General features: G+C 44.2%; 1 long non-coding RNA gene across 1 annotated transcript in view; it reads right to left on the bottom strand.

Annotated features, from left to right (window-relative positions):
* Positions 1 to 3,031, bottom strand: part of LOC112635826 — a 36,433-nt gene extending 33,402 nt beyond the window's left edge. The window contains exon 1 of the long non-coding RNA XR_003122098.1: positions 2,936 to 3,031. This is a non-coding gene — a long non-coding RNA (uncharacterized LOC112635826). The remainder of the gene's footprint in view (positions 1 to 2,935) is intronic.
* Positions 3,032 to 14,885: the final 11,854 nt, after the last annotated feature.

Raw genomic sequence — 14,885 nt, 5'->3', positions numbered from 1 at the left:
ACATTTGATATGAAGAAGATAGAAGTATTACTGTTTGCAGCCAGTATGATTGTATATAAACACCCCAGATTGTCAATCAAAATAATGTATGGATTGTTGATAGAATTCAGTGGCTGATTCTGAAAGTAATATATAAAAAATCAGGTCTTTATAATGTCTATAACCACTTGGAAAAGCATAGAAATAATAATTATAGATACTATTATTATTACACATCTAAAAATAAGTAATACCAATATTTATATAACATGTCTTGGATGCTAAGACTATTTTGTATGATTAAATTTCCCAACTTACAAAATTAAACTAATTCCAAACAAAGTCTCTATACTATTTTTGGGAAAACTTGTTAAAATAAATCCAAAGTTCATGTGGAAGAAAAATGTTAAGAATAAATTTTAGATGTTTTGAAAGAAAGTATTATGAGGGGAAGTGACTTTTCCAAATATTAAAAATGCTGTAAAGCTGTGTTGATTTTTAGTTCTTATAGCCCTATTATTAGAGAAGGAGTTTGAATATATGATGAAGTTGGCAAAGGCAAATAGTATGAGAAGTCATGGATTATTTAATGGAAAATGCTGACACTGCTAGTTAGAGGGAAATATGTCGGCTAATGGAATATGTGGGGAAGCAACTTCCTGCAATATGTTAACTGGGTATGCAGGGGGGTTATTAAAGTCCTGATAAGTCACAAGTTCACAAAGAATATATACTCCTTGATCCACAGCAGAGGTAGCCTGTAGATGTTCCAAGAGAAACCACCGTAGCCTATTTTCTAAAATAATTGAACACATCCTACCATACCATAGAGACCCAGCCACAGAGAGAACCAACACAAGATACCCATCCTGTTTTCTCAATCCCAAACAGAAGACCAAGAGTCACCAGGCAGAGGAGGAGACCTAAACTCCGTGCAAGAAAAATAAAATCTCAAGACCCCAAAGTCACTATGCCAAAGGCAAAAAGTTCAGCCTGGGAACTGATTCACACAAAATAAAACAAAACACACACAACAGAAACAACCAAACAAACAAAACCTGCCTTTCTTTGTTCCCAAACAGAAAGCTGTATTTTCACATGCTAACTTTATCTTATGTAGAATGTAGATTTACCGAGCTTGAGAGGAATGCATTATTGACTTTCCCCCTACTCCTCTCCTTTTATGTAAAATGTCGATGCAGTGAGCACTAATCAGAGCCTTACAAGAATGTAACTGCTTGCCTCATTGCCTGCCCTCCAGTTTTTTTCTTTCCTCCTTTCACTCCTGCCTGCTCTTTTGCCTTTAAATATTGATGATCATGAAACTCTCTTTGGATAAAGCACAGGCCACAGATCCTACTGTAACTTGTGTTTCTTTTCCCTGGGTGCATCCTCAACTTTGGCAAAATAAACCTCTAAATTGATTGATATTTGTCTCAGATACCTTTTGATTTCTAGCTCAAACAAGGAAGACCTGGATAAAGAAACAGAAAAAAATATAAACAGAAAAAATATGGTCATTTGCGATACAGAAAAAAATCTAAGACTAATATTCCAATTAATAGAGAGATGTAAAATTTTTAGTACATAAACCAAGAACAAAATATTCTGAAAAAGAAAGAAATGGAAAACAACAACTATTTGAGATTACAAAGTAAAGGTGGGGTCAGGAAAATTTTTCCCAAATGTAAAAAGATGAAAAAAATGAGACATATGATGAGACATAAGGGTCACAGAAAAAGAAAACAGAGAAAACAGTGGAATCATCAGATAAAAAACAGAAGTGACTGAAATTGATGAAGATAAAACTTCACACAAAAAGAATCTGCTCCACAATGAATTATAAATGACCCATCCCTGAGTGAATCTTACAGCCTCTGTGATCATGTTTCCCCTTGAATTGAATTTCAGAAAGTATAAAAGTTGTTTCAAGCTTATGTCTAGAAAGGTGCTCAGGGACTGAACATTTTCATACTGTGCTTAATTATCTATTGCCAGCTTGTTACCACCACCACTATCACATCACTGCTACCAGCACCATCACCACCGCCACCATCACCACCACCATCACCACTACCACCACCACCACCATCACCACCACCACCACCACCACCGTCACCACCACCACCACCGTCACCACCACCACCACCACCATCACATCACTACCATTATCACCACCATCACCACCATCACCTTCACCACCAACATAATCACCACTACTACCATCACCACCACCACCACCATCACCACCACCGTCACCACCACCACCATCATTACCACCACCACCATCACCACCATCACCACCACCACCATTACCACCACCACCATCAGCACCATCACATCACTACCATTATCACCACCATCACCTTCACCACCAACATAATCACCACTACCACCATCACCACCACCACCACCACTACCACCATCATCACCATCATCACCATCACCACCACCACTGCACCTCCACCACCATCACATCACTGCTACCAGCACCATCATCACCACCATCACCATCACCACCACCACCATCATTACCACCACCACCATCAGCACCATCACACCACTACCATTATCACCACCATCACCTTCACCACCAACATAATCACCACTACCACCATCACCACCAAAACCACCATTATCACTACCACCATCAGCACCACCATCACCACCCACCACTGTCACCACCAAAACCACCATTATCACCCACCACCACCACCATCACCACCAATAGCATCACCACCATCACCACCATAACCACCACTGTCACTACCACTGTCACCATCATCACCATCACTACCACCACTGTTACCACCATAACCACTATCATCATTACTACCCATCACCATCACACCATCACCCTCACCTGTACCACCGTCACTATAGACATCTAAGTCTGGTAACTACATTTCCCAGAATCCCATTCCTTGTGCAGATTTGCTTTAGAGTTTCAACTTACATAAGACGAGGAAAGTGGAACTGATAGTTGCCAGGTCTGAGGCCTTAGGAAGCATCATGCATTTCCATTTGCCAGCCTATGCTCAGCTTTCACTATGAAAAGAACACTCCCCAACTGGCTTCTCTGGTCCCAGGAAGGTGAGAGACTTGTGGAGCAGAACCAGCAGGGTCTGCAGTGAGAGAGGCCCCCAGCTGACTCACAGGCTTATGAGTGCAAAGGGAATGCTGCGATTGTCAGCGACAGAGATTTTGTCATTGTCCATTATGCAGCACTTCTGCAGTACTAGTTGAATAATACAGGTGCGCTGACCTCATCTTACTTTTCCTATCCTCGTTTTCCATTGTTCCCACAGTTTTCTTCGCTTACTTTAAAAAATTCTATTTTAATACATATATAGTAGTGAGAAGCCTCAAACACTTTTCAGAATAGGTGAAGCACAAATAAGAATGCCCTTAAAATATTTTGGAGAATGCTACTTTATCCCTTTTGAATTCCATGCATGCTTCCGATGATTTGTAAATCGTATCATGTGACAGTTCTTAATATTAGTTTGGAATGTAGCTGTTAAAACAGGAGAAATCTAGGATAAAGAAGTCATATGAGAATAATGTCCAATCACTTCTGCCATGGAGGGAGGAAGAATTTTGAAGCCAAGTGGAATATTATGAGCAGGTGATATATATTAAAGTAATGCAAATGAGCTAATGGCTGAGTTGAGAGTAATCATTGGCACATAGATTTGTCTCATTCTTCTTTTTTCTTTGAAGAATTCTGTGCTTATATCTTTTACATCAAGGATTTTCTTCTGCTTTTTTTCTCCAACTCCTTTATTGTTTTAAGATTCATTGCAGTTATAAATTCTGAAAGAAGAAATCTCAAAGTCACAACATAATTCAATCTTAAGCAGAATTATGTGATAAATTATTACAATTATCTTCATTTTATAGGCCAAAGTGCTAGCATGCTTCAGAATGCTTTTTATGTATTGTCCCTCATTCTCCAAATATAACTTTTTATAGCTTTCTGCAAATGAGATTGTAACATCTCTAATGTTCAGTGATCTGAGAACACAGCATCAATTGATAAAAGAAGAAAATCAATCACCACCAATACAAAACCCTAGGGGAATCAACCAAAGTAGAAAACTATATATTTTGTGCAGAGGCTTCAAAGAAGGGAGAATTGTGGCTTTGTTAGCTCTTCTCTCCATTCTGCAAGCATATAGCAGGTCTGCGTAATTTATTTTTGAGGCTACTCTGTAAGCCTATGCTGAGACGCAGCGAGTGCTTGCTGTGAAATGGTTCATTAATTCTCCTCCTATTTTGCTGCATTGAAGCAGATGATGATGATTAACCTAGCAACATGGGGAAATAGCCAAGTCACTCTGAGTCCCTGGGATGGGGAAACATTGCTAATTGTGTGTGGACAATCAGATTTTTCTCCCAATGTCATAAACGTAATGTTGTTCTTTCTCTTCATTTATCTAAGTCCTGTGCTGCAGTGGTGCAGTTCAACATAAGAATGTTTGTGTCCCACTCAGAGCTCCTTTGTGATAGTATTTTTTAACACAGAGGGTCCCAACTTACCATGGTTTGACTTGTGATTTTTCAACTTTGCAATGCTACCCACACAACCATTCTGTTTTTGACTTTTAGTACAGAAGTCAATAAATTACATGAGACATTCAACACTTTATTATAAGATAGGCTTTGTGTGAAACAATTTTGCCCAACTGTTGGCTAAGGCATGTTTAAAGTAGGCTAGGCTAAGCTATAATGTTGAGTAGATGAAGTGTATTGAGTGCATTTTCAACTTATGATATTCTCAACTTACAATAGCTTTATCAGGACATAACCCCATTGTAAAAGGAGGAGGATCTGTATATACAGCTGGGAGGGTTTCTTTCCCCCCTCTTGAGGGCAGGCTAGTTTTGAGGACTGATTGAGGAAGGGGCAGATTCCACACTTGGAAGGTGAGGGGTGCACTAATGTGGAGGGTTATATGATGGTCTCTGAGACAATGTTGAGTGGAGAGTAGAAGGTGCTAGCAACCTGCCCACTAAATCTTCTGTGCAAGCCTTGGGAGAAGCGATAGCTTTATGCACAGCTGTCAACCTACTCAGCTCAGTTACTGGAGACAGTGCTAAGCCTGGGCTGTACGGTGCAGGGTCTGGGATCTCTCAGCTTCAGTTCTGCTGACCAATGTGGGACATATCTGGCGGTCTGATATTCAGGGTTGTGCCCAAAGGGTGAGGGTGCCTACATTGAGGGACGGATATGAGAGGGGACAGTCCCTGCTTCAGTCACATAGAGGTATTCATCCAATTTTCTGTAATGGTATAGAAGAGAGCAAAGGAAAGGAGCTGGTGGCTAGTGACCCTGGGGTTGAGAAATCGTGCAGCAGGGCAACAACCACAGCAATGCACCCAAGACCTGGGCTGGCCAGAGGACAGAGCGACTTTCCTGGTTTTCTCTTGATCCTGTGAACTTGGCTGGGGCATGGGTGAGTCATGGTGAGTGAGCTCTGAAATTCTTTGATCCGTCAGGAAAAGGAAGTGGGATTCTTATAAAAGCAAGAAAAATGATCTTGCTGGATAAGAAAAAGGCTTAAACCATGTGATGATTTAAACCAAAGAATAAAGGAGATCTGACCTCATGTTTAAGCCAGGCTGAGGGAAGGAGTTGTGTCTGCTACAGAGACCATATCTTTATGAAGGGCAGCAAAGCCTTTCACCTCCTTGTGTTTTTCTAATACACAGGAGTTCTAGGAATGTACCATAAAACACTCAAATAACAGAAAGGTTGTGTCAGAAGAACAGTGTTTGTTTAACGTCCTCATACGTACAGAACAGGAGTCACGTTCAAGGGAAGGCTGAAGGCAAAGAAAGTCGGAGTATGAAACAGCATGTTCACCGGAAACAGAATTTTATTTCCGAGAGGGAGCCTGGCTGGGGTTTGCCGGCAGGCAGAGTGATAGCAGTGAGAGACTGAGTTAGTTGGCAATGGCTGCCTAACAAGTGATCACAAACTCAGCAGCTGAAAACAACAAAACAGCCTATCCTCATCATTTGCAGATTCTGTATTTGTGAATTCTCCCACTGCTGAAATTGATTTGTAACCCCAAAATCGATACCCGAGGTGCTTTCGTGCTCACTGGTGGATGTGCACAGAACTTTGAAACTTTTGACTCACCCAAAGTGCACATCCCACTGAGTTGAACAAAGCAACGCTCTGCCTTCTTGCTCCAGCTCACACGCTGTAAACAATAGTCCTTTTCACAGTCTATTTAGTGCCAAGGTTCATCACCAGTTTGTGTTTTTGATGGTGATTTCACTGTTTAAAATGGTCCCAAGCACAGCACTGAAGAGCTGTCTGGCGTTCCCAAGCACGAGAAGGCTGTGATGTGCTTCCTGGAGGAAATCCGTGTGTTAGAGAAGCTTCACTCAGGCATGAGTTGTGGCATTGTTGGCCATGAGTTGTTCAATATTACGAATCGACAATATATATTAGATCAGGTGTCTGTCAACAGAAACACACATAAAACAAGGTTACATATTGATTGGTAACCAAAAAATGTCGTGACCAGAGACTCACCCTGTATTCCCCATAGCAGCAATGGTATTTGCTAATTCGGCATTCATGGTGACTTCACAGAACATAACTATGGTGTATAATGAGAATCGACTGTGCATTTATCCTCTCGCGACTTCTGTGGGTCAGGAGACGGCATGGCTTAGTTGGGACCTCAGGTTCTTACAAGGTTGTGGTCAGATATCAGCCAAGCTGCGTTCCTCTTCCAAGCTCGTGTGGTTGTTGGCAGAATTCAGTCCCTTGTGGCTTTACACTGAGTCCTGTTTTCTAGCTGGCTGTAGCTGCAGCTGTTCTCAGCACCTAAAGACTGTCTGCAGTTCTTTGCCATGTGGTGTTCTTACAGGATAGCAGCTTATGTCTTCAAGTAATCTCACTCCAGTCAACTGTGAGAGCGTCTCCTACAGCAGCAACCCCCAACCTTTTTGGTACCAGGGACTGTTTCATGGAACACAATTTTTCCATGGACCAGGGGTGGGGTGGGGGGCAGTCTCAGGATGATTCAAGCACATTACATTTATTGTGCATGTTCTATTATTATTACATTGTAATATATAATGAAATAATTCTGCAACTCACCATAATGTAGACTCAGTGGGAGCCTTAAGCTTGTTTTCCTGCAACTAGATGGTCCCATCTGGGGGTGATGGAAGACAGTAACAGATCATCAGGCATTAGATTCTCATAAGGAATAGACAGCCTAGAACCCTCACATGTACAGTTGCCAATGGGGTTTGTGCTCCTATGAGAATCTGATGCCGCTGCTAATCTGACAGGAGGTGGAGCTCAGGTGGTAATGTGAGCAATGAGGAGCAGCTGTAAACACAGATGAAGCTTTGCTGGCTCACCCACCACTCACCTCCTGCTGTGCAACCTGGTTCCTAACTGGTACCAGTCCATGGCCCCATGGTTAGGGACTCCTGTCCTACAGCATAACACAATCAGGCAGGTCACTTTCTACCACTTGGCATGTAACATGACCTTTAGTGAGGGGCATCCCATCACCTCTGACATACTCTGTTGGCTAGAATCAAGTCTCTGGTTCCACGCAAGGGGAAGCGTCACACAAGGCTTGACTCACGGGGGGATCACACTAAGATGCAGTTGCTGTAGAGACTGACCCCAAATCTTCCAGAAGACTCCATGCAAATCCAGGAGAGATGAGATGTCACTGATTACTCAGGAAAGAGCTAATAATTTGGAAATTCATGTCTGCAGAGAAGAGGTCATCAAGGCTGTGTCTTGGTGTAGAAAGGATGCTGTGTGGGAGGTCTCCCAGGTCCTTGTCGCAGCTCTGTCAGTACCTGCGAGGATATCACAGGGCCTCAATTTTGTCAGCTCTGCTTAATGGCCGTGTGGTTAGAAACCTATGGATACGTGCACTGCAGACATTTCTAAATGAATAAAGTGATGAGCTCAACACGTCACAGTTGGTCCACAAATCAGTCAAACTGTAGGGCAAGTTCCCAGGGAGGCCCTGCTTCTTCCTATTTCCTTTTTGTTGAGAGTTTTTCAGAGGGCCCCCATTTCATGATGCAAGTTTTAATGGAATGAAAATTGAAACACCCAGAATTTTAGAAATAATTGTGTTCGCTATTACCCAGGTCTAAAATTTGCCAGGAATCCCCGCTATCCACACTAAGCACATCCACAATGTGCACATCCCTGCCTGACAGGCCCATGGCCAGGGTTCTCAGCATCTGTTCTGCTCTGGGCCCTGTGGTTCAGTAAGAATTGGGGTGAAGGGTGTGCACAGGGTACCCAGAAGTGGTTCCGTTATGGGCATACATGTTATCAGAGGTAACTCCATAATTATTTACATAATATCTCTGACAATCCATATAGTGCTACTGAGGCAGTTGTAAGCTACCCACGCTCCTCCTGGATCTAGGAATAAAGAAGGATTGGATTTTCCGGTGTCTGCAAAGTGCGTGAACATGTGTGGCCTAATTAAGTTCCACTTGGGAGGAATACACATCAACGGGGCCTTTCTCTTTAAGAATTGTTTCAAGACTACAGTCCTTTTGTTTAAGAATGACTTTGTTTCCCTTTTATTTGGAGTTCAAAAGCTATTAGCCATCTGAGTTCCTGCCTCTTCCCTGGGCACTCAGACGCAGACTGCAGATGGCCGAACAAAGACCGGTTCTTGTGCCCCTGTGCCCCAGGCCGGATTTTCCCGGGCCCTTCCTCTAATATAGCATCTTACACTAACATTTGCTTTTTCAAAGCCATCTTTTCCGAACAAAGGCTTCTTTCTATAGATGACTCCTAATAAGCCTCTCCTGCTCCCAAGGTTATTTGCTTCTAGCCCTTTACAGAAACATATCGCACAGTTCTCAATTCAGCAAGAGGCAGGCAGCCTGGACCAGAGATTTTCCGCCAGTCTCAGCCCTGACCGGTCAAATCACGTTCTTTCTTTCAGATTCAATGTTATTGCTGTGTAAAACAAAGAGACTGAGTAAGATGATCTCCAAGTTCCTTTTTTCTACTCTAAAATGCTAACGTGAGGTATGGGAATGCAGAATAGCTGCTGTGCCCAGCTCCCAGCACTCCCAGGGAGGAGCAGAAGTGCCTACTCGACATTCAGATTCCTGGGCCCCCGCCCAGACCAACTGGATTAGAATCTTGGGAGGTACAGTCTGGGAATTTTTATTTATGGCAAGCCCCCCTAGGTGTTTCAGACATACAGATTTAGAAGCAACTGGATGGCATTTGTTTAGAGCAGCATATTTCTACTTGCAAGAATAAGCAGTCCATTTAGGACAGCGAGAGAACACCTGCTTATGCTGCTGGTTAAACAGGCTCTGTATTTTCTTTAGGAGACAGGTGTGTGGTGTTTGGCTCAGGAAGAAAACACAGCAAACAGCTATAGAAACAATGATCTCTTAAGCAAATGTTTGCCTTCCCTTCCCCCCCACTTTTATCCCTACTTCAACCTCAGTGGTGAGCAAATACGAGTTTAGAAGGTGCGGAGGCACTAATATGATGGCAATGGAAGAAGCAGTGGTCCCTCTTCAATTTGACAACCCCATCCTTTCTGTCAATCTCCCTGAAGGAGATTGAACCTCACTGTTATTTAGTCTTATTTTATTTGAGGACTGAAAGGTGGTCTTCCTAGTCATTTACCTAGCTTTTTACCCGTGAGTACACACATCCAAACTTTATCAGGGAAGTAATAGGTGTCATTTGTCCCTGTTTTGAGGACTGATAGAGGCTCAGTGATCATCCTACCATAAGACATTGAAGGAAGGCAATCTCTGCTTCATTTTCCTGAAACCATTTCCAGCTGCAGGCCTGCTGGCTTTCACCTGCTTAGATTAATGAACGGAATCTCGGGTTGCTGGCACTCTTTATTGTAGAGGAAATATAAATAATGAGAGGGTTCGCCTGCAACCTGGCCCTGTGATGAAACAATAAATGGTCAGTGCTGGGAGTCTGTGGAAAGAAAGGATTGTGCTGCTTGCTTCTCTGAAATTGTCCCGACTTCCACTAACTCATCCAGGAGGACTCCGATGTTCTAGCAGATCACCCTGAGACTTCAGTGTGGGTCATAGTCTATCCTAATAACTCAGGTGTTATTCTGAGGTCATTGTTTTGAGACAGGAATAATACAGGGTGGTCACAAGAGAATAAAACATTTCAGGTAGGAGTTTCACATGACTGGAGCCTACGGGCTGAGAAGACCCTGAAAAACCAGGGTGTGGACCAAGCTGGATAAGAATGACTGGAACCCACATGGTGCTGGATTTGACCTAGGTTTCTCCTAGGACCTCATTATGTGCTCATTAGCATACTAGCCACACACCCACCAGCACCATGACAGTTCCAAGAACACCCATATTTGGTGTAAAAATGGATGGCACCACAGTTCCAAGATATCTTCACCTTTTTCCAAGCACTTTCATGAATATTCCAATCCTTGATTAAAGAAATCCATAGAGGTAGCAGCCCCAGACTCCATTATTTAACTCTGAAGTACGCCCACACCTCCCTTTTTAGAGTGTGTACTTTTCCCTTTGTGGTAAATCTCCATACTTGCTTTATTTTCTGACTCATCCTTGAATTCCTTCTCGTGAGGATGTCAAGAGCCTGGGCACCGTCTGGGGTCAAGGTCTCTCTGGTGTTCAGGGATCTCCCCCAGTCCATTGGTATCTGTATCTCCCAGAGAACAACTGAGCAATGATTCTCATTGCTTCCTGATATGTGGGGGCATGAATGCCGCCTCGTGTGGTGTGACATGTTTAATTTGCTTCCTACAGTGTTTAGCTGTGGTTTTGCTTTGTTTTGTTTTATTTTATATGGATCCTCATGAGGAATGCTAAGAATGATGATGAGTGAACAGAAAGCAATTTAGTATCTGGATTAGATGAGCTCAATGTCGTGAAAAGCTCCTGTAAAGCTTCTTGAAAGGAGTCTTCTGGTTTTGGAATTTGAGCTTGGAATATATTTTGGCTTCATCTTAATGAAATCCTCTCTTCCATATTGCTTGTTGTGACAAAATCTTAGAGATTCCAAAAGGCTGTGCCTGGCACAGCTTTAGAGCAGAGCCTTCGCAGGACAGCTCTCCTCTCCACCTGCTTAGAAAGTTGACAGCGAGGTGGGCTCAGCATTTTTCTGCTCTGGGCTGGGACAGAACATTGTCCTCTGAGATAAGGGATCTAGGTTGGTATTTGTGGGGGGAGATGAGATTATGAGATAATATTGGGCCAGTGCACCCAGAAAGATCCTAATTTCAACCTTACTTTGTCTTTCCTCCCCATCAGGTCTCTGAGAGAGGTACATGCCCGGAGGGCAATTTCAGGGGAACATCATATCACTGTTGAAGCTCCAGCCCCATACACTAAGTTCCAGGATAGTCTCTGCAGCTCAGAAGGGTTGAAGCATATGATTAACCTACCTTGATCCTAAAGATGAAGTCATAGAGGCCATTTCACCCTGAGGCCAACACAAAGTTGGTCCTGGGTGTCTATCTCAGGACACCCAAAGGCCAGGAAATTTCTCATATGAACCTCTAACCTCAGCCACATGAGGGGAAGACAAAGGGAGCTTAGAACAGCCCAGTAGAGAGTGTCTGGGGATCCAGCCAAGGTACTCAAAGGAAAGCCTCTTAAGGAGAGACTCCACACTCTCTGCTTGACCTTTAACTTGCTGACCTTGGGACTGTGATCTGGGAGGTGAGTTTGTTCATTTCACCTACCTCTCCACGTGCCAACTGTGTGTGGGGCGGGTAGGGTGCTAACAGAGAGAAGAGGGGAGAGAGGCTCGAGCCAACCATCCCTTCCTCCTGGTTCTTTCTCTCTGAGAGGCCAGTGGACTTCACACCCAGGGGTTGGATCAAGCAGGAATGTTGCTTTCCCTGCGGTGCTTGGATGCAGAGCTGAATAATGTTTCAGGAAAGATCTATCCACTCCTTCATGGGGCAGCCTCTCCTGTCCTTACCAACACACCTCATATCCATAAGGGATCAGTGAATGCCTCTTGATGGTTCTGAAGAAAGCTTTCAAGTTGGCCATGCCTGCCAGTATGACTGCCTGATGGACATCTATGCAGGAGGAGGAAAAGAGTCCCTTCTGTTCCAGAACCCTCAGTATCTCACACACCTTCCAGGAAGAGTCACACAGGGTAACCCCCAGCACATGGTAGCACAAGTTATGTGGCGCAATTCTGCTCAGTAAAAAGGATGCAGACTTGCTACTATCCTATAAAACCTATCCCGTTATCCCCTGTAAAAAGTCATCAAATAAATGTAAATGCATTTCACCCTGTAACCTCCATGTTTCTTATTACATCACGGGAACTGGCATATTTCCTTGAGGGCCTTGAAAGCTAAGTTATTCCAATATCAAATCTTTCCCGCATCTCACTTCCCCGAAGATTCCAAAATCCAGAATACACAAGAAAATCACAGCACTGGCTCCACATCCACAAAATTCAACCCCAAGTCACAACATTTTATTACTTAATAGAATGCATCTAAACAGCATGAATCCTGAGACAGGAGGATGGCTGTTTCCTTATGAGCTGGTTCCAGACCTGGGGACCACTGTTGCGCTCTCTCCTAAAATGTCTTACCCTTTAGCACAGGGTCAGCAAACTTTTCCTCTGAAGGGTCAGATACTAAATGTTTAGGCTTTGCTGGCCATAGGGTTTCTGTCATGGCTACTCAGCTCTGCCATTGTAGGAAGGCAGCTGGGTGTGGCTGTGTGCCAATAAAACTTTATTTACAAAAACAGGCAGTCAACCAGATTCAGCTGTAGTTTGCCAGTCTCTGGTTTAGCACAAAAAGGTCAGGCCTAGGGGCTTAAACCCTCTTGTGTGGCCTGCCCAGATCCCACCCTCTTCCCTAGGGTTGATTCTCTCCTTGTGAATAAGGCCTCCGTGCTTGGCCTTGATTGTCTGGGCCAGGGATGGCCTGTCCCAAGCCTGGCCAAGTGGGATTTTTTTCTCCAGGAATGTTTTGAAATGCACATGGAAAAGAGCCCATTGCTCTTTGGTGGTGGAAGCCAGGATGTATCTCATATAAGACAACTCAATTTCCTTTTCACGAGTGTCCCCTTTTGCTCCAACTAGCATGACCTGAATTTTTGTTTGTTGTAACCAAAGGGATCTTCATGGATCCTCCAGGTCATATCCTATAGGACCCAAATATAGTATTTCCAATGATTAAAACCAGGGATTCTTCGAGGCTTCTGGTTACATGTCTGGTGATCAGTCTTGCTTCTTTATAAATACCTAGTTCCTAAAAAAATCAGTTGGGTGCCCACTGCACTGCTGACAAGAACACAATTCTCATTTCAGAGATGGTAGAGCATCCGTCGACACCAATTTCAGATGGCGAATGCAGCAGCCATCGTTTATTTTTGCTCCAAACCAAAACCCTACCTAGTGACAATCTCTCAGGCTCAAGGGTTTCGGAGCTCAAAGGCCCAGCTGGGGTTGGGAGAGCCCATTTCCCACTTCACTTTCCTTGCTGCAGTCCTGACTGCTGACTTACAGGGCACTGGGCCGTGCACATCAGATGGGCAGGCTGGGCTTGGGCAGGGCAGGAGTGAAAGGCTGTACAGTTTCCCAAAGTCTTCAGCCCTCAAGTTTTGATAAGAATGATGTCACCAGCCTTCCACAGAGCTTCACTGTTTGTGCTGGGAGGCAGGGGCGGAGCCCGATAGGCAGTGAGCCCACACTGGGCACCAGGTGTCTGCATCTTTCTCATGTGGATTTGGTTATCAGTGCTCTGCAAGAGACAGGGAGCAAACTGATGCTTCAGGATTTGCCCTTAACCTTCAAGATACCATCAGAAGCACCAGACTCTGCCAAGTTTTCACCTGAGGCTTCTCAGGTCCCCAGACAAGGGACATAGAGGGAAGGCCATGCAACCTGAAAGGCCAAACTGATGTGAACACGTGGAGTTAGGGCAGAGAAAACGCAGGACTGTGTGTGGATTCTGAATGCAGGCTTCATCATGTCAAACTCTTGCTTTCAACATCTTAGTGGTGGAACCTCCTTTTAAAGAGAATCTTGTAAGAAAATTCAGTATGTGTAGCAGCTTGTGGCAGAGAGGCTGGAGCTGAGCTAGGGGTGACTGGGCCTTGTCTGCTGGGGGCTCCTCTCCCAGCAGCAGGTCTCTTGGGGGCTTGGCAGGGTCAAGTCTGAAATCCTCTGATGCCTATAAAATATATGATGTTAATAAACAACAAATACTTGTTACCCACTTTGCATAATGTACACTAGAAGCAAAACTTGCTTAACCTTCAGGAAGTGGCTGAAGGTGACCTGAAGGAGACCTTAACTTGAAAGGCTCCTAATTGGAAAGCATATTGAATTAGATGGGATTTCTGCTGCCTCCCCCAATCCCTGCACCCCCCCACATCTGCTTGCCATTCCTCAGAGCTAGGATCCCATGGCAACCTTCCCCCCTCACCTTTGCAAAACTAGTTCTAATCCATCTGCTCACTACCTGGGAGGTCCTGCTGCCTATCCTGCCTTCATCTCAGAGATGAGTGCCGGCTTTGCAGCTAGCGACAAAGAGCGAGGGAATCAGTTCCCTGCAAAGACCAAACACAAGATGTCAAAAAGGCAGACCCCAGGGGGATGGAGCTGAGCCCAGCCTGGCAGCAGCCTACTCCGTGTAGCAAAGAGGTGGCCACGCCATTGCAGTGATACCTACTGAAGCCTTCCTGTGACTGAGCACTGTGGATTAGGAAGGCTTTCGTATAGATTCATGTATTTATTCTTCTGAGAGATTCCCCTCTGGGCTTCTGGTTTGCTAAGCCCAGGGGTAGCCGTGCGTCTCATTTTCATGAAGCAGCGTCATGTAACGCCTAGGTCTGGCAATGGTGAAACAAGGTCACGTTTCTGTTCACCTT

Source organism: Theropithecus gelada, chromosome 12 (assembly GCF_003255815.1).
Source record: "Theropithecus gelada isolate Dixy chromosome 12, Tgel_1.0, whole genome shotgun sequence".
Taxonomy (NCBI): domain Eukaryota; kingdom Metazoa; phylum Chordata; class Mammalia; order Primates; family Cercopithecidae; genus Theropithecus; species Theropithecus gelada.
The sequence above is the reverse complement of the archived record's forward strand: the minus strand, read 5'-3'. Positions and strand labels throughout refer to the sequence as shown.